Source organism: Pan troglodytes, chromosome 3 (genome assembly GCF_028858775.2).
Source record: "Pan troglodytes isolate AG18354 chromosome 3, NHGRI_mPanTro3-v2.0_pri, whole genome shotgun sequence".
Lineage (NCBI taxonomy): Eukaryota > Metazoa > Chordata > Mammalia > Primates > Hominidae > Pan > Pan troglodytes.
In genome coordinates this window covers 153,663,487-153,686,374 of record NC_072401.2, presented here as the reverse complement: position 1 = coordinate 153,686,374, position 22,888 = coordinate 153,663,487, and the positions used below count along the sequence as shown (strand labels likewise).

Genomic DNA, 22,888 nt, shown 5'->3' with positions numbered 1-22,888 from the left:
CTCAATTTGTCATGGAGCTTTTTATTTGCTATTTAATGTTGTTCTAAGTAAAGAAAAATTAGAATTTAAAATTATTAGCCCGAATTTTACCATTCTACTTTATATTGTGCAATGCCAGCTTTAAATGCAAATTTAAGAGCATTTAACTCCTATGCAGAAGCCCTGACATTGCACAATTTGTATTTCATAGCTTGTATGTGCATGCATATTTTGTCCTTTCCAGAAAAGGGGAGATGCTGTCTTTATTTCCCTTTGTGACATACACACATTCTACTGACATTCTCTACCTTTGACTTACTGATGAGTTAAGGAAGGACTGAAGACAAAAGAAACTATGGGCTGCTCTCTCTTTCCCTTTCTTTCTATGTCACCATTTTCACTTAAGTGGTTGGTCAATACAAGGAATTACCACTAATGCTATGTGCAAATGGGATAGGAAGAAATGGCAGCATGCATTATGCACACCTCTCCTCTGCTCAGGTGGGTGCACTACTTCACAAAAGACAAGTTTAAAGATAAAATGATTATGAATTTCAAGATGGTGACAGTAGAGCATTAAGTCAATCTGTCCCCTGGCTGCAGCTTAGGAGGGGAAGCACCAAAGACCCATCCTACACATGGGCACAGCACAAGCCAGAGGAACAGCAGCTGGCTGCCCTTGGTTGTGATGGGCCCTACCTTAAAAGTGGCTTGGAGGGGACCAACAGGGCTTTCAGCATTCAGAAAGAGGCCCACACATAAGCAGGGACATTGACATCCCAGTTTGTATAGGCTGCCTGGAGGGGTGAGGGAAGGAGCATCCACCAGCGGCCTGTGACCCAACCACAAAGAGTCAGGGAATCATCTGTCTCTCTCTGAAGGCTTAAACTAGCCAAAGACAGAGCTTGGAAGGGCTTGGGGATTGAATTTAACTGTAAGTCAGTATATTGAACTGATTTACGCAAACATCACTGTTTGATACTATCCACTTGGTGGGTCTTGGAATCAAATATTAAAATCAGTTGTACAAAGAAAGCTCTATTTCCACACACCTCCGTTTTGTGGATGGTTGTAATTTGTGGAATTTTCATCCTGTAAACGTCAGTTGAGTGTTGCCAAGAACTATTTTAAACACTAGATACATATTTATCTTCACATTTAAGAAGACCCCTAGCACCCTGAAATTTTGCTTCAAAGCACTTCCCCATTTTGTCATAGTACATGTATTTGGATGCTTATTTTGACTAATGTCTGTCTTCCCAGCTAGACTGAGCTGCCTGAGGGCAGGGACCATATGAGCCAGCCAGCCATCCCCAGCAGCTTGCTAAATGCTGCATCGATGGTGGTGCCAGTGTGCAATTGTTTAGGCCATGTGGTACACAAGAGCAATGTAGCTAAAGAGGTAGTCTTCTCATTGAAGACACTGTAGGTTTCAGTTTGTGTAATGACAGCTTTCTGGCAGGTGGAAGTAAAGTGTCTTACTCTAACATATTCAATGTAGTATGACAATTTCCCAGCAAATAGAAGTAAAATGTCTTGAGCAAGGGGTGCCTTTTCTAACTTTCACAAAGACACTATTTAGACTAGTGCAGCATTGACTGATTGGCTAATCAAAACATCTCACTTCACCCTTAGTGACTGGCAGCTCTGTCCGATTAAGTGTTGCCACTAAAAACAAAAAAGTTATATATATGTACACACACACATATATAATGTAATATATATGTGGTTTTGTAATATATACATTTATGAAGGAAATGTGATATATATACACACACATACATATAAATTCCTTCATAAATACGAAAGTAACAGGCCACCCTGCAACAGCCATTTGGCTGCTTTCAAGTACTGAAGACTCAGAGGAGTATTTGATTTGCTTCAAGCTGAAATATAACTACATGAGCTCTCTGCTCTCTCTCTCTTCCTCTTTCCTCTAATAAATAAGGAAAAAAGAAAGTATTTTCTCACCAATTCTAACAACTGGCCTTACAGATGGGATTCATGCCCCAAAATGAATAAATTCCAGGGTGGCAACATGCAGATTAATTAGGCAGGAAATCATCTCCCTGCAGCAGCCTGCTCCTCATTCTCTAACAAGACTAAAAATGATTTGTGCCACCTGTTTATGTCTCCAAGCATTTGCCTTGGTCCTCCAATGACTCGATTAAAAACTTTTTGATTAACTTGGTCCAATGGTCAGCTTTTTGTTTGTTTGTTTCTTTGGAGTAAATAAATAGAGATTCTGCATCCTTGTGCCTAGAGAGCCATCTGGGCGAATCAGCAGCAAGTAGTTAAGCTTGAAATACCAGGAGTGTAAACATCACTCTCAGGTCTGACGTTACCTGCGAGACTCAAAATTTGTCTGATTCATAAAAACTCCATTGCACAGGTATGTAGAGTGAACTTTCTTTCCCATGTATTTTAAGGACATTTTAGCTGTCAGGAGTTAGGAAGAAGGTGGCTTTGTTTTTTACAAGGCTGCAATATTTTTCACTGTTAGATGTTGAGAGGTGATTGCATGTGTGTGTATATACAGACACATTCCCCAGTTTGGACCCGAGTCATAATAAATTTATGTGCTATTTACACATGGCTCTAAAATCATTTCACTAAGAGAAGCACACAGCCTAGGAATTTAACTGTTCTTTCTGGTGCATAAATAACTACCTCTGTTTAAAAAAAAAAAAGAAAAGAAAAGAAAAGAAAAAAGAAGGTAGGGAAAGGAAGTAGCAGCTTTCTCTGTCACCAGCAAACTAATGATGATAGCTTGTTCTTGTCTAGCACCGAGTGAAGTGCTCTCCCAAGTATGAGCTCATTTGATTGTCATAAAATCCCTGCGAAGTAGGAAGAACAGGAATTATTGGGCTGATTTTTTTTTTTTTTTAATAAATGGAGAAACTGATTCTTAGGAAAGAAACTGACCTTCTCAAGTTCATGCAGTTTGTGAGTGTTCCAAAAAAAAAAAAAAAAAAAAAAAACTAGACTCTGGGGATTATGCTATCCAGTAGTCCAGCAGTCTTTCTAATCTACACTGCATCTGTGAGCCACTAAGGCTTACCATCCACTACAGGTTCATGCTCATGTGTTTTGGACATTTTGGTATAATACTTAAATTCCTAAGCCTTGGGCAGTTACTGAAAAGTTATACCTCATTGTGGATTTGGGCCTGGATAGGACTAAGCACCATCACAGATGGACACAAGCATACTTATTACTGGACTCATGGAAGACATCACCATTCAATCACCTTTCTCATTGGCTAATGGCTCGGATCAGATCAAAAAAGAAGTCAGATGAAGTCCTTGTGTCCTCAGAAAACACAAGCATGATTTGCTTCAGAACATACTGTTCTTTGATTCCTAGGGTGCCAAAAGAATAATCACTCGCTTTGCTTTAGCTTGCTTCTAACTCCTTATGAAATTGGAATTCTCATTGAGGAATTCTCAAGACAGTGTTCTAAACAGCCTCTACTAATTGACCAGTGAATGAAACAAAAAAAATTTTACCCTAAAATATACTTTTTTTCTTTTTTTTTTTTTTAAGCAGAGTCTTACTCTTGCTCTATCTCCCAGGCTGGAGAGCAATGGCATGATCTTGACTCACTGCAACCTCCGCCTCCTGGGTTCAAGCGATTCTTCTGCCTCAGCCTCCCAAGTAGCTGGGATTACAGGCGCCTGCCACCACGCCCTCCTAATTTTTGTATTTTTATTAGATACGGAGTTTCATCCTGTTGGTCAGTCTGGTCTGGAACTCCTGACCTCAAGTGATCCACCCATCTCGGCCTCCCAAAGTTCTGGAATTATGGGCATGAGCCACTGAGCCCAGCCAAATATACTTCTTTGGCATAATTTGATATGGCTATTCAGAGAGGCTGCAAGCACAAGAATAGCCTTGCAATTTCCTCCCTTTTCGGGGAAAAGGAGATTTGCATCTGTGGAGGAAATAAAATGAAGTAACTAGGACATGCAAACAGACCTTTTCTGAGGCAACCCCTTGTCCAAAGCTAGGAAAGATTAAATTATGGGGAGAGAAAGAGAGAGACAGAGAAAGAGAGAGAGACAGACTCAGAGTCTGACACCTTTGAAGGTCTGACAGAGAAACTGTTATTACAGGCTACTATCTATCTATTCTTTAAGGGTTGCTACCTATGAGGTTCATCAGCATAACAAGACCATCCTCACTAGCCAGGCTAGTGGTCTTATGCCAGCCTTTTTCTCTTCTCTCCCTCTTGTAACCTGTCTTGCCATGCTCCAAGCCCCTATTTCTTCCGTAATCTCAGGATGGTATAAAACTTCAATCATCAACCCCCCATTTTTAAGCCTCATATTTTTGTATGATTCTCATGCCCATATGCACGTCAATAAATGTGTATGCCTTTTTTCTTTCAACTATTATCAATTTGTTTTATAGACTCAAATTATCGAAACTTCAGGGGAAAAATTTAAACTTTCCTACACCAGAATCAGCGTGAGAGAAGAACCTAGTTGCCACCCCAGCCAGGTATTTTTGAGGAAACTGTTTTTGATTACATTGGTTACTATATATTCACTATGTTATTTCATTCCTAATCAAGTCATGACAAGTGCTAACCATTATCCCTCATCACTAGAACCAGGACACTAACACATGAAGCCCTTAGGGCATAAAACTGGCCAAGCTCAGTGGTTCATACCTGTTATCCCAGCACTTTGGGAGGCCAAGGTAGGAAGATTGCTTGAGGCCAGGAGTTTGAGACCAGCCTTAGCAACACAGCAAGATCTCATCTCTACAAAAATAAAAATAAAAAATTAACCTGGTGTGGTGGTGCATGGGTGTAGTCCTAGCTACTTGGGAGGCTAAGATAGGACGATCACTTGAGCCCAAGAGGTCAAGGCTGCAGTGAACCATGACTGCACCACTGTACTCCAGAACAAAGCCCTCTCTCAAAAAAAAATTTTTTTTAATTAAAAAATAAACCCTATCCAGACCTGCCACACCCTCTGCTGGGTGTGATTTGAAACCTATGCTGAGCCTGGATCATTGGTTTGCAAATGAATCTAAGACAGGTCATCCCCCAGTAAGCCTCCACTGCTATAGCTGGAACCATAAAATGATGAAAGTAGCATACACTCTTCACACTCTATGTAACCCAGTATCTTAACCTCGAAATGTATTTTGAAGTTTCATTTTCTCTCTTCTTAATCTTAAGAAAACCCTTCTTCCTCTTTCTATTCCAGACACTCCCTTGCACCATATTTGCTTGTCTAATGATGTACTTGCTTAGAAGTTCCAGGGGCTAATCTTGAAATAAACCAGGCATAGAGATCCAGTTGTGGAAGTCTCCCCCACCTAGAAATTGCCTCAAGATGGTTAATCTACAACCCAACCATTGTCAAAATGATCCCAGTTCATACTCCAGGTGGACAACAACTCAAGATAGCCATTGGAGCAAGATATGCCGACCTCCATCCTGCACCACTCCCCCATGCTTCCCATAGCAAGTTTCCCTTCCCAACCCCCTTCACTTAACCTGAAAATTTGAGATGGTTCTTTGAGACCTAAGTCCAGCCGTTCTTCTCAATGGCTAGCCTTTGAATAAAACTGCTTTCCTCCATTCCATCTTGCTTCTCTTGTTTTGGCTTCCGAGTGGCAAGCAGCCAGACCTCAGTTTGGTTAAACCTGGTCATTGTGTGTCAAGCTAAACTCTTCAATTTCTCTCATAGAACTATGGATTTGTTTGAATATCTATTGTCTGTCTTCAAAAAAATAAGCTATAAATCTCTACAATCTCTATTAAAGGGAGGTTGGTGGACCTCTCCATGCCCAAAAGGGAAAGTGAGCATTCCCGGTGGCTTCTTCCCTGGCTTGCTTCATCAATAACTCCAGACCAGAATGCTCCCTCTGTAAGGAGAGTCTGAGACTTCTTTCTTGAACAGGGGAGTGAGCACTTTCTGCACTTCCTTCCCCAGCTTGCTCCAGTGAAAATCCCAGCCCTGCTATCTCTCTGTAGAAAGAGGTTGGAAAACTATGCTGGCAAGAATGACAGCATTTCCTGTGCCATCTTCCCTGGCTTACTCTAAAGATAAAGTCTTGGAATCTGTCATTGGGAGGATGCTGGGGGATCTCTCCATTCCTGAAAGAGAAAGTGAGCACTCGCTGCACCTTTCTCTCTGGCTTGCTTCAGTGATAACTCCAGACCAGAAATCTCCCCTTGCTAGGAAGGTGTGAAATTTCTGCTTGCTCAAACAGGGGAGTGGGAACTCTCCACACCTTCTTCCCTGGCTTGCTCCAGAAATAAATTCAAATCTGCAGACTCCCTGGAAGTAGTTTCTGCATGCTCCAACTTTTACAGCTTTCACCTGAAGGACTAGCTCCTAAATCACCTCACTATGGGAGTTGACACACTCTGCACTCCTGAGTCTCCTAGACCACTGAGAACAAAAAGGTAACTTGTAAATTTTCAGCAGTCATCTCAAAGTGAGTAGTCTGATCAAGAGTACAAGCATCTGCTCCAGATTCTTTCCTTGACGTAGAGCAGAATGAGTGGAGATAAACTCTAGCTCTCAGTTTCCCTGCAAATGAAGAAGGAACTAGAACATATATCTAACACCATCTGCATCCCAAAGTTCTGGCTTCTGTCCCACCTCTCTTAAGACAATAGCACAACTTGACACTTTAATTCCTTTTTCTTTCTTCTTCTTTTTTTTTTTTTTTTTTTTTTTTGAGACAGGGTCTCATGCTGTCACCCAAGCTGGAATGCTGTGGCATGATCATGATCATGGCCCACTGCAACCTCAACCTCCCGGGCTCAGGTGATCCTCCCGCCTCAGCCCCGCAAATAGCTAGGACTACAGGTGTGTGCCACCACGCCCACATGACACTTGAATTTCTTGGACCACTAAGAACAAAAATAGCAGGTTGGGGACATGCACAAACAGTTTAGAGGCACCTGGTATGTCTGGTCAGGCAAATTGGGCAGGAGCAGCTCCCAAAAGGGAGCAGTATAACAAGATTAGGGAAGGTAGTTTTTTAAATCTAATGTGCAGAGACCAACACAGAGAGTGAAGGAAAATGAAAAAACAGGAAAATGAAGAAAACATCTTCTGAATAAAAGAACAAGATAAATCTCCAGAAACTGACTCAATGGAATGGAGACAGGTGATTTACCTGACAGGGAATTCAAAAGGACAGTTGTAAAGATGTTCACCAAGGTAAGAACAATGCATGAAAAAACTGTCAACTTCAACAGAGAGATAGAATAAAGGTTAAAAAAAAAAAAAAAAAAGGAAGAAGAAGCAGCAAACAAACCGAAATCATCAAGCTGAAGAATAACTGAATTCAAAAATTCAATAGAAGGCTTTAACAATGACTAGATCAAGCAGAATAAAGAAATAGTGAACATAAAGATGGCTCATAGAAAATCATACAATATGAGGAGAAAAAAGAAAGAAAACAAGTGAAGACAACTTAAGGGACTATGGGACATCATCAGGTGGAATGATATGTGCATTATCAGAGTATCAAAAGATGAGGAGAAAGAGAAAGGGACAGAGGACATATTCAAAAAAATAATGGCAAAAACTTCCTACTTCTGAGGAAGGAAATAAAAACCTAAGTCCAGTAAACTCAACATACACCTAATAGAATGAGTCCAAAGAGACTCACACCAAGACACATAACAATAAAATTGTCAAACATTAAAGACAAAGAGAGAATATTGAAAGCTGCAAGAGAAAAGTGACAGTTACTGTCAGGCCTCTGAGCCCAAGCCAGCAGATATACATCTAGATACATCTGAAGTAACTGAAGAATCACACAAGAAGAGAAAATGTCTGGTTTCTGCCTTAACTGATGACATTACCTTGTGAAATTCCTTCTCTTAGCTCAGAAGCTCCCCCACTGAGCACCTTGTGACCCCCGCCCCTGCCTGCCAGAGAACAACCCCCTTTGACTATAATTTTCCACTACCTACCCAAATCCTATAAAATGACCCCACCCCTATCTCCCTTTGCTGACTCCTTTTTTGGACTCAGCCTACCTGCACCCAAGTGAAATAAACAGCCTTGTTGCTCACACAAAGGCTGTTTGGTGGTCTCTTCACACGGACATGTGTGATGGTTACATTTAAGGGGACTCTAATAAGATTCTCTGAGAGTTTTCAGCAGAAATCCTGTGGGCTAGAAGGGAATGGGATGATATATTCAAAAAGCTGAAAGATAAAAAATAAATAAATAAACCTGCCAACCAAGAATACTATACTTGGAAATCCTACTCTTCAAAAATGAAAAGGAGATAATCACTTTCTCAGACTTAAAAAGGAGGGGAGTTGCTAAGTAGCAACATAAAAATATATAAAAATATAAAACTCATTGGTAAAAGTAAATATATGGTCAAACTCAGAACCTCATACTATAATGGTCATCTGAAAATCAATTATATCTCTAGGATGAAGGTTAAAAGACAACTATTAAAAATGAAAATTGCTACAATAATTTGTTAAGGGACACAAATTATAAAACATACAAAATGTGTGACCAAACAAATTAGGAGGAAGTAGAAGCGTAAAATTTATGCAAGTGATCAAAGTTATTATCAGCTTAAAATAACCTGCTATTAGTATAAGATGTTTTATGTTAGTCTCATGGTAACCACAAAGCAAAAACCTTCAGTAGATACACAAAAGTTAAAAAGAATTTAAGGCATACCACTGCAGAAAATCATCAAACCACAAAGGAAGAGAAAAACAAAAGATCTACAAATTAACTGGAAAAAAATTAACAAAATGGCAAACATAAGCTCTTACATGTCAATAACTACTTTGAATGTAAGTGGATTATATTATCCAATCAAAAGATATTGAGTGGCTGAATGGATAAAAATATAAGGCCCAACTCTATGCTGCCCAGAAAAACTCATCTCACCTCTAGGGATACAAATAGACTGAAAGTGAAGGGATAGAAAAAGATATTCCATGAAGAAACAGAGAGTAGAAAGGTGGTTACCAGAGGCTGGGGGAGAGGGGTAGAGATGGAGAAAGATGTAATCAAAGGGTATAAAGTCTTAGGCTGGAGTAACAAGCTTTAGTGATCTATTGCACTGCATGTTGAGCACAGTTAATAATAATGTATTACATATTTCAAAATTGCTAAAAGAATAGATTTTTAACATTCTCACCACAAAAAATAAGTTGGTGAGAAAATGGATATATTAATTGGCTTGATTGAATCTTTCTAATACAGTGTATATATCGATCAAAACATCGCATCATCACATTTTATCCCTTAAATATGAACAATTATTTTTTGTCAATTAAAAATAAAAAGTAAAAAATAAACTATAAGCTCCTTGAAGGCAGGGAGAACTTTGTTATTTCCTGCACAAGAATAGTGCTAGACATGTGGTAGATCCTTGATAAATATTTGTTGATTAATTGACAAGAGGAGAAGAGGGAAGAATGCCTATTTGTGCCACGCATGCTGGGAAGTGGATTCATTTCTAGGCATGGGATTTTATAGGGAATCACTAAATCTGGGGCATTTGAGATAATAGTATATATGCCTGGGCTTTCAGAAATATTCTACCCTTCTATTTTTTTTTAATTTTTTTTATTCAGTCAGCAAATATTGTTGAAACACTTATAATGTGCCCAGACATATATGGTAAACACCTCTGACAGCAATGATTTGCGCATACCCTGAGAATGACCCCGTATGGCTGACACACCTGAATGTGTGTTTGGAGGGGATTCATTCTTTATCTATGAGGAACATCTGAGCCCCCAGCCCATCCTGTGGAACAAGGGCTGTACAGGGGATCAAGACTCTGAGTTGTGGGTTGGATGAAGATTGCCAGGTGGAGGCTGTTAGGGGAAGGGTGCTAAGTGAAAATGCTATATAAACTGCATGTTTTTTGCAAGTGGTTGTGGTTCTTCTGCCCAGCCTACTGCCACCGGGCCATGCAGTTCTCCTGCCCAACCTGCTGCCACTGGGCTGTGTAGTTTTTCTGTCCAGCCCACCACCACTGGACCAGCAGTTCTCCTGCCAGCCTGCCACCATTGGATTCTCTCCCCTGTATGTAAACCCCCAATAACCCCATGTCTCAGTTGCTGTCTCTGGGTCTCTTTGGCGTCTTGAACCTGGTGCCATCCTCATTGGAGTTGATAGGGATTTAGCACAATTGGTGAGCTATCCAGAAGGCTGGAGAAAATCCTGTGAGCACCAAGATGGTGGGATCAGGGAAGGGGAATCCACAGGGGAAATTCTGAGCTGACCGTCCATATCTATGTGGGACCTGAAAGCCACTATCCTTGATGGATGGGGTCCAACATGTGAGCACAGGGATGCCCCCAAAATGCTAAAGGATCTGGAAGAGTTGTTGAAGGAGATGGATCTGACTGAGCAAGGGTCAGATGCCCAAGTGGTGGCAGCTGCAATTGGCTGGCTGCTCTACAGAGTAGCCACTGAAGCTGAGTTCACATTGTAGGCAAGTGTTTGTCAGTTACAGGATGAACTGCAATTAGAAAGAGATGCCAGTTTAGCTCAGGCTGAAACACTGGAGAGCTTACTGTCCTGCCTGCAGGCACAGGATGACAAGATGGAGACCCTGGATTGTCGGGTAGCCCATTTGAACGGTCACCAGCCGCCATATCAATGGGTCTGAGTTATCAGGACTAAATCCTCCTGAGACCCTAAGTCCTGAGACCCTATGGAGAGCTCTAGTGGGGAGGAGAGTGAAGACTGGGATGAGCTTTTAGAGGTTCCCATCCCCTCTGTGCATCTGATGGTCACCACCAAGATAAAAGCCGACCCAGTGTGCCCATAGCTGGTAGCCCTGCAAGATTTGCCTCTGCCTGGAAGACCGCAGTGCACCACCATGTGGGACCACACAGCTGTGGAATTGGTGGAGCTGGAAAATAGGTTCAGGCAGAAGGGGAGAGAGTTGACTGTGGAGTGGCTTCTCTGTCTCTGGGACATGGAGGCAGAGGGTGTTGTACTCTCCGTAAGTGAAATGGCATCCATTATAGACCACTGGGTCTCGAGGCAGCCCCTCTGTGGTGCTGGTAATGGGGATCAGGTTGTGCCCTTGGTTGGGTGATTGTAGGCTGCAAGGCAGCCTTGCCAAGTAAGGGAGATGCACCACATCTCCTTTACAATGACAGACTGTGGAAGAATTGCAGGACATCCTCTAGGAGTTAGGGATGAAGCATGCTGTCTATGCTGGGCATTACCAAGGTCCCAACGATGAGCTTTTCAGTGCTGGTATGAAAGACACCATCTTATAGTTGGCACCAGCCAATGGTATGGCACACTAGTGTCTATCCTGAGCCCCTTGGTAGGACAGCCAGTGTCTCTTGTGGCTCAAGCAGACACTGACTTGGAGGAAATGGTGGGGGGGTACTACATGGGTGAAGGGTACACACTGCTGGAATATAAAGAAAGGAGACAGCCATGGGGCCCATCAGGGTGAGCCAATAACAAATGTGGCACAACCTCTTAGTGGCAGGGACACCTGCTGTGAAAACAGATAAACAGCCGAATGCTGTTCTGATCAGACTGGGGCAGAAGCTCAAGTTGGAAGAGCTCCACTAAGGAGCCCCAGGGCCGGGCGCGGTGGCTCACGCCTGTAATCCCAGCACTTTGGGAGGCCGAGGCGGGCGGATCACGAGGTCAGGAGATCGAGACCATCCTGGCTAACACCGTGAAACCCCGTCTCTACTAAAAATACAAAAAATTAGCCGGGCGTGGTAGCGGGCGCCTGTAGTCCCAGCTACTCGGGAGGCTGAGGCAGGAGAATGGCGTGAACCCGGGAGGCGGAGCTTGCAGTGAGCCGAGATCGCGCCACTGCACTCCAGCCTGGGCGACAGAGCGAGACTCCGTCTCAAAAACTGCCCCTCCCACAGAGAGATGGCAGGCACCAACCTCTTTAACTAGGATGCAGGCCAAAGCCCCAGGATCCCAATAAGAGCAACGATGACCAGGCTGTCCAGGGACCAGAGGCCACATGTAGAGCTATATTTTGGTCACCTAAAAATAACAGACTGTGCATGCCTCATGGATACAGTGAGCCAAATGCACTCTCATATATGGTGATATAGTTTGGATCTGTGTCCCCACCAAATCTCATGTTGAAATGTAATCCCCAATGTTGTAGGTGGGGCCTTGGGGGAGGTTATTGGATCATGGGAGTGGATTTCTCATGAATGGTTTAGCACCATCCTCTTGGTACTGTCCTTGTGATCATTGAGTTCTCATGGGATCTCGTTGTTTAAAAGTGTGTGGCACCTGCCCCTCTCCTCTTGCTCCTGCTCTTGCCATGTGAGACATCTCACTCCCTGTTTGCCTTCCACCATGATTGGAAGTTTCCTGAGGCCTCCCCAGAAGCAGAAGCCTCTATGCTTCCTATACTGCTTGCAAAACCATGAGCCAGTTAAACCTCTTTTCCTTATAAATTACCCAGTCTCAGGTATTCCTTTATAGCAATGTGAGAATGGACTAATACATATGGTAACATTCATGTGTTCCAAGGGCCTGTGATAATAATAGATGGTTATGGGGCTGGAGGGACATGAAAGTCAGACAAGTTGAACTAGTATTACCAGTTGAGAGACTGCCACCAAAATCCTATTTAGTATACATAGCTCCCATTCCAGAATACATCTTCGGAATGGATATCTTGTGAGCCCCCAAACAACTGCCAGGGAACTCCGACTGAGAGTTGGGGTGGTGAAGCATGTGATCAGGGGAACATGAAATAGACAACAGCACAGTTGCCAGCCCCATACAGTAGCCCTGTATGGCTTGTATGGAAGCCTGATGGACACGGAGAATGGCAGTGGATTACTGGAAACTAAATAAGGTGGTCCCCCAGAGTGTATGCAGCTGTTCCTCCTCTGAGTATCATCTCCCTACATATGAGGGTAGGAGAGGAACTTGGCATGTACCATTTTGTTATTGATTTAGCCAGTGCCTTCTTAAGCATTCCCATTGCCCCAGAGTCAAAGCCAATTTGCATTCACCTGGGAAAGAGAATAATGGACCTTTACCATCGGCCCCAGGGATATTTAACTTCTGAGTCTTTTTCCAGTTTACAAACTACAGCCCACACTCTGCTGTCTCAATTGGGTTGGTACAGACAAAGTCCAGGGTCTAGGCTTGGCAGTCAAATACTTGGATGTCATCTTGTTAGGTAAGACTAAAGTCATTCCATCTGCCATTATGGATAGGGTGCAGGTCTACCCATGTTGTAGCACACCAAAGCAGCTGCAAACCTTCCTAGGCCTTCTATGGTATGGGTGTTCTTTTATTCCCCATTTGGCCCAACGTCTTAGGCCCCCATACCACTTAGTCAAAAAGGGGGCCTACTGTGATGGGTCCACAAGGAAGGATGAGGCCTTGGAATAAGCTAAAGTTGCAGTGAAACACAGGATGCGGGGACTCTTGTGCAGGTACAGCCTTGTGAAATGGACATAGCTGGTTACCCTGAGGGTTTTATGTGGGGCCTGTGGCAAGGGCAAGGAAATGAATATGTGCCTTTAGGATTCTGGTCCCAATTATGGCAGGGGGCTGAAGGTGGATGATAGTGTCATGGAGCAGTGGCTCTGCACTGCATATTGTGCCTTGCAACAGATGGAGGACATTGCAGAGGGGGTCCCAGTGCTGGTGCATGCCCAGTATCCTGTGGCAAGTTGGCTACAGGATACCTTCCAGAGACTGAGGTCTGGGAATGCCCGGATGCAGACTGTGGCCACATGGCATGCATGCCTCCAACAGAGGAGCACATTGACGGGTAGCCCCTTGAGCACTGAGCTCCATTCAATGCTTGGCCCTGTCACCTGTCACCTGAACTGAAGCAGTCTTTGACAGAGTCTGCTGGACCTCCATGGATTCCCTCCTTCATACAGGAGGGACAGGGCCCCATTCCTAACATGGCTTTGCACTGGCCTGGTATTGGAGACAACTTACAATTGCCCTTGCCTCAGGACCTATCGTCTAGGGAGCATATCATTATGTGGCTCTGGAAATGACAAATTAGCCCACGATGGTTCACTTTTCCCACTCCTTGGGGGAAGGGCCTGGAACAGGATACACAAGTCACACCTATTTTGCACCCTATTCCCTCTTGTACTTCTGGAATGGTGAGTCCTGGTCCTTCCTTGGGCAAGGGGATGATTACCCTCTTACTGTGAAACATTGGGTGCCCTTGCTCCGGCCTTCCACCACATGTCACAGATGGGAGCCAATCCACTGATGTAAACCAGGCACCAGGCCATTGCCAAGGGCAGTGCTCTCTCAATGCCACGACTTCCTGTGTCTTGTTAAATGGTCATGACTTGCCCTTTTTTGTACCCACTAAACATCTCATCTTCTGCCTATAGATGATGTGCAGCAAACCTCTTCACCAACTGGACACAGATGGTGGCCTCTCTCCAGAACAAAACAGACTGTTGGGTCTGTGGAGAGCTGACCCCTCTCCTCCACAGTGGGACTGCTATGGGCATCCAGGATCAACTCCCAGCACACGGAAGGACTTTTTGTTTCTGTAGTTTGTATTGCAGCATGGCATCTGGCTGCAATGTTCGTCTGCATGCCTGGTCCCAGGGAAATTGCAGAAAAATAGATGATAAGAACATGAGGGCCACTCAAGGGCATTTTGGGGTGGAGCGTACAATAAATTCACCTGGCAGCAGTGACTCGAGCATACCCTGAGAGTGACCCTGTATGGCAGACGCACCTGAATGTGTGTTCAGAGAATAATTCCTTATCTATGAAAAACATCTGAGCCCCCAGCCCAGCCTGTGAAACACTGGCCTTACAGGGCATTCAGGCCCTGAGTTTGGGGTTAAATGAAAATTGCCAGGTGGAGGTTTTTAGGGGGAGGGTACAAAGTGGAAATACTGTATAAACTGCATGCTTTTTGCAAGTGGATGTGGTTCTTCTGCACAGATCTCCACCGCTGCACTCTCCCCTGTATGTAAGCCCCCAGTAAAACCACACGTCTCGTTTGCTGGCTCTGGGTCCCTTCTTTGGCTTCTTAAACCTGGTGCCATCCCCACTGAGGTATATACGGATTTAGCACAACAAGGCCTGGACTTTTCAGGGTGACCTCAGCCCATCTAGCATAGATGCAAATGCCACCATAACATGAGAATGGACTCAGCCTCCCCAGGCTGATGTCTTGAATCAGGGGAAAAAGCTGAAGTCTTCGTGTCTCATAAACAACAAGTGTGGACTGGCCTCAAATCATACTACCTTTTGGGTGAATATCTAGAGTGTCAAAAGAAGAATCACTTGCTTTGCTTCGTTTTGTTTGTCTTTCCTTCTGAGATGCCTCTACTCTCACAACTGTTATTTAAGCTCAGAAATAGAAAGAATCTTTCTTAAGTTCCTCTCTTCTTTCCCACCTCGATTCCTAACTGGTAAGTTTCATGAGGTCTCTGCTTACCCCTACACACAAGGAGCCACTGCTCTGAAAGGGCCCAGCACTGTTCTGCCTAAGTCTCTCTTCTCTTCCATATCCTCATTTATCCTTTGATGCTAATGGAGCAATCAGGATTGGAGAAATATTTTATATAAGGGTATCTAGTGTAGCATTCACTTATACCAGCAAAACCCAGAAATAACATAAACATTTATCATTGGAAGCGTAGGTAATTAATTATAGTACTTCAATAACATGAAACATTAAGTAAATTTTAAATAAACGTATATAATGGCACAGAGAAATGTTCCTAATCTAATGTTATGTGGGGAAAATAATCAGATACAAACTGATGAACCAGTTATGTAACTATATGTATAAATGTGTATACATGGAGAAACGACTAGAAAAAAATAAGGGTAATAATAGTTAACTTTCTTTTCTTTGTTTTTTTTTGAGACGGAGTCTCACTCTGTCGCCCAGGCTGGAGTGCAGTGGCACGATCTTGGCTCACGGCAACCTCTGCCGCCGAAGTTCAAGCGATTCTCCTGCCTCAGCCTCCCAAGTAGCTGGGATTACAGGCGCCTGCCACTGCACCAGGCTCATTTTTGTAGTTTTAGTAGAGACGGGGTTTCACCATCTTGGCCAGGCTGGTCTTGCACTCCTGACCTCGTGATCCACCCGCCTCAGCCTCCCAAAGCGCTGGGATTACAGGCGTGAGCCATTGCGCCTGGCCCAGTTAACTTTCAGTAGTCAGATTTTGTGGGGGTTGGTTTCTTGTTCACGCTTTTTGTAGTTTTCCAAATTTTCTACATGAAACATAGTATTTTATAATTATACAAAAAGCAGCACACATTGAGAAGTTGTGTGTATATCAGTCACAGTTTGTGATAAGAAAATAAACATCTCAATAGGTCAGTGGTTCTCAGACTCTAGTTTACATCGGAATTGCCCGGAGGGCTTGTTAACCTGGATTGCTTGGCACTGTCCCTAGGGCTTTTGATTCAGTAGGTCTGGTATGGGGCCCAAGAATGTGCATTTCTAACAGGTTCTCGGATGATTGATGATGATGATGATGATAATGCTGGTCCAAGGCCAGTCTTTGAGAACCACTACTCTAAGTATTTTATGCAAAAAGGTTGACTTTTAAGCAATGCAGGAAGAAGATAAAATGTGAGCAAAATTATTGGCTGTGCTACAGGAAGGTAATTTAGAGGAGGTGCCACTAGTTTTCAGATTACACCACTGTACCTGAAACTTGTAACCTGTAACCTCATGATCCAGAGATTATAAAGTTGGGACATACTAATATCCCAGGGTCAGAAAACTGCAGGAAACTTCTGCTGGCTTTGTAGCTGCCTCTTGGCCCTGAAGTTGTGACTGACAGTAGAATACAAAGTCTGCTACAAAAACTCATATCCAGCACAGCTGATATTTCTGCCATACCTCTTTCTGCCAGAGGAAGAAGACCCTATTCTCTGCCTTCCTGGAATCAAGGAAGCCTGAGAAATATGAACTCCAGGTTTCCAGCCCCTGAGATATGAAGAAGGGTATATGTGCAATTGCAAATGAATGCTAATTGACAAGAAACAATATCTAGCAGAGAGGAAGACAGAAACAGAGAGAGAAAGGGAAGAAAATGGAAAGGAAAGGAAAGAGAAGAAAAAGAAGGGAAAGAAAGAGAAGAGAGCTAAGGGGGGAACAGGAGAGAGAGAGAGGAAAGAAGTGCATATCACATATGGGTGCAGAATTCCGTGAAATCACCAGTTTCAATGGGAACTGACAGGGTTTAGGGTTGGTGTGGGGAACAAGCCAGTGGTTGCATCAGGCTAACAGCACCACAGAATTCATTCAGTTCTACAGGCAAAAAGGTGCACTGGAATCTGATCCAAAATATGTTAACAGAGAGGTCAACATTAGCTTGGACCAGGTCAAGACAAACATTCTCGCCTGAAATTTGTGATTGGAGTAACGAAGTTTTGTGATTCCTCCTGTTAATTTCCATCCTAGGCCTAAAGCGATACAGTTTAGGTAGGGAGATAAAAAACGCTCTTACAACTATAAAACACTACATAAATGTAGAGAAGCATCATCTTTCTTTTTTACTTTAAGGTGGCCATCTAAGAACAGCTACTGAATTATCTGAAAAGCAGGGACAGGACTTCTTCCTAAAAGCCTCTGAGAAGCTGAAAAAGGCAAAGGAAGGCAGGAAGGTCTTGGATTCCCTTGGCCTCCTCCTCATCCCTTGCAGTTGTCTCCGTGGAGAGTCTTGCTTTGCTGCACAGCCACCCATAGGAAGAGCTGTGCCACACCACAGGCTGATTGGAATTGCTCTGTAACTCTACACTGATGGGCAGTAAACCCTGTTGCTTTCTCTTTTTTCTTCAGAGCAGCCCATTGAAGTAATGGGTCCTCAAACGGATGAGCAGGAAGCTTCCGGTCAGGATTCTCAGGGCAGCTTAGGGCTGGGGAACCACGTTCTGAGAAGCATCGAGGTATGGGAATGCCTGGGAAATTAGGTGAGATATGAAGAACAAAAGAACAAGAGGAAGCCTGGAGTGTTCTCAAAGAAAGCAGGACAGGAAGTTCTCAAAGCCAAACAATGGAGCAGGTGGAACATTCCCTTACATGATTGAGCAAGGAGACAGATTCAGGCTTGGGGAGGATGGCAGTGGGATTCTCAGGTGCATTCCCCTAGGTGTTTCTCCATGCTGCCCACCTTCTGCTCTCTCCAGCATCGGTGATTCAGGCTAACTCCCACTTTTGAAGCCAGAGGTCTGCTGAAGCTAACGAGGCAATGGTAATGACTGAAGAGGACTGTGATGAGCAGGGCCAATCGCCCAGGGCTCAGGGCAGTCTGCAGCCTCTCCTGTGGCAGTCCCCACCCGTTTGGCATCATGGAAACACCAGCACCTTACAGCCTTTCTCTGGGCAAGGCAGCACCTCAACCTGCCAGAGACTCCCCAGAAATCTACCCTTCTCCCTTTCACACCTTGCTTTGCTGTTGTCATTTGCTTTACTTTGCTTTGTTTACTGAATGGCCCTTGCTGGTCTCCAGCAGCAAAGTAAGGTCGTTCTCCTCCACTCCCCCTGCTCCTTCCACCCCTCACCCCCATGCAAACAAGGACCACGTCTGCATGTCTGCCCTCTGCCAAGGTCAAGGATGCTGATGAGACCTTAGGATAAGCCCTGTCTTATCTCACCTGCTTTCCCCAGCTGAGCAGGGAGGTCAGACCTCACACTGCTGAAGAGGCCCAGGTGCCTGCCAGCTTGGGTGGGCACATTCTTTTTTTTCTCTGACTCTTGTCCATGGCTTATGGGCTCTGGATTGCCTTTCCTCAAAAGAGAGTGGTAACAAGTGCAACTTGGGTATAAACTTTGGGAAGGAAAAGCAAAAGCAAACTTTTCAGACCTCTATGGGTCTGACCACCACATTCCTCATGACCCTTCTCCTCTGGATTTAGGGGCCACAGCCCCAGAGAATACTGGACTGCTCTCCTGCTTTGCTGGGCCCCTTGGGATGTCTCAGGTGCACGTGGCAACTGAGCATCAACTTGAGGGCTGTCTTCCAGCCATGGGGCTTTACATGAAAGCATCCATTGCCACTGAACTTGCAATTCTGACCACTCACTCCAGGCAACAAGTGACTTTTGATGTCATCCTGAAGAAATGTGCCCTTTCCTGCCAGCCCTTGAAGCAGTCAATCTCCCATCCTGTGTATTGTTTTTGTGGCCAAAAACTGCATTGCTTATCACACATGATTGATCAGATAAAAATTATGAGCAAAACATTCTGCTAGCTTTTCCTTGTCCTGTCATCTGGTAGAAAGAGATTTTTCCTGAAGCAAGTCAGAACCTTTTATTTCCAGAAGTGGTGAGGTTGCTGCCTTCCTCACCCGGACACCTGGAGGGTTTTCCAGGGCTGGTGTTTTTAGACAACAGCATTCACAGCATGTCTTACAGATTTTGAAAAGGCTACAGGGTAGTATACCATCTATCTAGACATTTAAAAGGCATTTAAAAATGCCAAATGTCTGTTCTCTGGCTGGTCAGGTGAGCTTCTTTCTATGCTTCATTTCCAGAGGGTTCCTGTGGAAGCCACCAGCACATTGAGAGAAGGGAAAATGTGGTTATTCTGCATCCATTTTACTGCAAGGAGATCGGGGCTGACGTGGCTGGCCAATTCACAACCTGTCTCTAATGTATTCCCATTTGAGAAACTGATCATGGACAGCTAAGTGAAATGCGATTGCAATATATGATATGCTCCCAGGAAAAACCGAGAGTAGATGAGAGAGGTTCAAGCAGCAAACAGCTTCAGGGGAAGCCCGAGAGTGGGAAAGAACTTTTCTGCTGAACGAGGCTCTTACATCTCATTTGCAGTGGGTTAAGCTGTTTCCAGGATGCCATTTTCTGTCTCTGATAATGTGTGTGTGTTTTGTTATATTAGCCCAACATTTGGCAAATGGTTTCCAAGTCCAAACATTTGGTATTATTTTATGCTAGGTGAACGTGGCACTCTAGGCAGGCTCAGGCTTGATTCAGAAATCTGGCTATGAGTGTGCAATAATTTGTCTGGATTGTTTTATTTCACAGCCAGGCTGTCCTTGAAATGCTTAATGCATAAAGAGGGAGAGCTGCTATTTGTTTTAGTAGCCCACAGTCGAGGAAAGAAAGTGGGATTGAAAAAAGGCACATGTCTTTCTTGCCAAAGACCTGGATCGCCTAGCTTGGTTTCTCCCAGGTTGCCCCCAGTTTTGGCCTGATAACTTCAGTCATATAAAAGTTGATAGGCATTGACTAATACCAAGAGATACAAAGTAGCTATAGAGTATAACTAAGGAAAGGTTGTTATTATAACTAAGTCCAGTTACTATGTATAACTAGACTATACATAATAGACTAGTTAGAGAACTGAAGCATGTAAATAGGGTGCCATGAGGAATAGTACCAATATTTTAATCAAGCATGTAATTAATCAGCAACTATTGATTGCATCAATCCATTATTTTTTCAAAAATGTGAATTGAGTGTCTTCAGCACCATGCCAGGTGCTGGGAATACATCAGTGAATTAGACACTAGCCTGTCCTCAAGGAGGTCACAGTCCAATTGGAGAATCTTAGAAGTAAATCAACAATCACAGTACACAAAGACAAGGGCCAAGATGGAAAGTCCAGGCAGCTGGAGGAGTATGAAGAAGGGTTCCTAACTCAGTTGTGGGGGAGAAGAATGACAGAGTCAGAGAATACTTCCCAGGCCAGACAATATCTACTGAGTACTGAAGGGCAGACGATAACCAGTTGGTAGCTAAGCACCAGGTATCAATTAGGTTCACGACCTACTCTGGTGCAAAGAACTAACTGGAAGCAGAAGATGAACACAGGATGTGTGGTTTAGTGCTGTTGGGATTCAGAATTGAGCAAGAGTCAGAATTTCCAGAGGATTTGATGTGGGTCCAAGAAGATTGAAAAGGTTCACCCAGGTAGGCAGAAGAGTAGAAGGCCCTCTATGAAGGAAACAAATTTACAGGAATGAGAAATGGGATGCTTAGAGGTCAATAAATGTTCATTGAAGAGTACATGGTTCTGTAGGAAAAACAAAGTCATCTATGACATGCTTCTACCCCCAAGAGCAAGAGTCAATAAACTTTTCCATAACGTGTCAGATAGTAAACATTTTAGCTTTATGGATCATACAGAATTAGTCCACAGGCTATGGTTTGCCAACCTCTGCTCTACAGGCTCACACTCTTATTGGGAACACAAAATAGAGATACAAAAAATGTATAAAGCCAAATGATCTTGCCCGGAGTCTTGGAAGATTAGTCTAGTAACAAGGCCTGGGTCAGGTTGTGGAGAGCTTTGTACGTCAAACTCAGTGTCTGGATGTCAGCTGGTAAGCAGTGAGGCACCATTGACGGCTTTCAGCAAAGGACTGTTTTTTGGAAGATCAATTTTGCAACAAGATGCAGAATGGATGAAAGCATAGAGAGCTTGGAGGCAGGGAAACTTGTAAGAACTCTGAAGTGGTACTCAAAGCATCAAGTGAGAACTCAGATTCTGCAGGTAGTCGGGGAATGGAATGGGAAGTACAGGGTGAGAGATATGTCATAGTTTGATGACCGGATATGAGGTCTGAAGGAAGGAAGGAAACAAAGATTCTTTGGGTGGCTAAATGGTGGTGCTGAATGAACAGATACAAACATGTGGGAAAGGAACATTGTATGAAGGGACAATTCATTTATCTCAATGTATGTTACTTTAGAATTGATAGTGGTACACCCACATGAAACTGTTCATCTAAAATACTAGGAGAGCTCATCAGTGTGGCCAGTACTGCAAACTAGAATTGTGGGCCATGCATGAAAAATCAATAGCAACAAAAGTAAGAAGGTTAGTAACAATGGACACTCATGGACAGCCGTTATCCTGCCAGGTATCGATTTAGACATATTACAATGGATTATCTCCTTTAGTCACCCCTACAGTACTCTGAGGCATATATTATTATCCTTATCTTACAGATATGGAGATTGAGCCTTAGAGAGGTAAAGTGATTTGCCCAAAGTCACACAGTTAATAAGGTGTCACACCACAACTAGAAGTCATGTGTGTCTGCCTTGGAAGGCTGAGCTCACAACATCAAACCTCAGCCTCTTGGTTCAGGGGATTTCCTTCCTGCGTGCAGTTTTCTTTCCTCTCCACTAGCCTGTTGAACTCAGAGCCTGTGTTCACTCTTGGTTTCCCAATGCATATGGAAAAATACCCTCTTTCTTCACTAAATTAACCAAAACCCCCCATGGTGCTACTCACACACCTACTCATCCTTTGCAGGTCTGACTTCTCTCCTGGAGGCTCCCTCACTCTCTTCTGCCAGAAATGAGACCCGGGGACAAACAGCGGTATCATCTATATCCCTGCTGTACGTGAGGTCACTGAATTCCCCTGATCAGTCCCTCTCTCACAGCTTAGCATCTAGACTTCACGGTCATGGCCTCTTCCCCTCACCTTGTCTGGCAGCAGGGCCGGTTCACACCTTGCATGTGTTCCTTCATGTTTTAGCTCCCAGAGGTAGATGGCAAAATAACCAGAACCCTTCTTCTTCCTGCAACCATGCCCTTGAAACATGACCCTGAAGCCCCTTTCATCAAGAGGTAGAGTCTGTTTCCCTTCACTTTGGGTCCAGGCTCGCCTTGTGACCTGCTTTGACCATTAAAATATGATGGAGTCATATTTTGCCCATTCCAAGCCTAGGCTTTAAGATTTCTTACACACATTCACTCTCTTTTGAGACCCCTATGTCTGCCTGGGCTAGCCTGCTGTGGGAAAAGAAGCTATTCGGAGCAGAGAGGCATAGCTCATTGTCCCAGCCAAAGCCTGAGACATGAGAGAGCCCAGCCAAGATGAACACAACCACCCATCCACCCAACACACCAACACCACTGACTGTGGGTGCCTGACGGAGCAAGCTGTGCCCAGACTAAATTGATGACTTACAGAATCTTGAGCT

General features: G+C 43.9%; 2 long non-coding RNA genes across 2 annotated transcripts in view; one reads left to right on the top strand and one right to left on the bottom strand.

The window, feature by feature from the left end:
* The window catches only part of LOC104006242 (uncharacterized), a 143,101-nt gene that overhangs the window by 29,593 nt on the left and 90,620 nt on the right, over nt 1-22,888 (bottom strand). The gene's annotated exons all lie outside the window — the stretch shown is intronic.
* LOC107974441 (uncharacterized) lies at nt 276-5,578 on the top strand. The gene is made up of 3 exons (XR_001717230.3): nt 276-480; nt 4,393-4,482; nt 5,199-5,578. It is a non-coding gene; the product is annotated as an uncharacterized LOC107974441 (long non-coding RNA).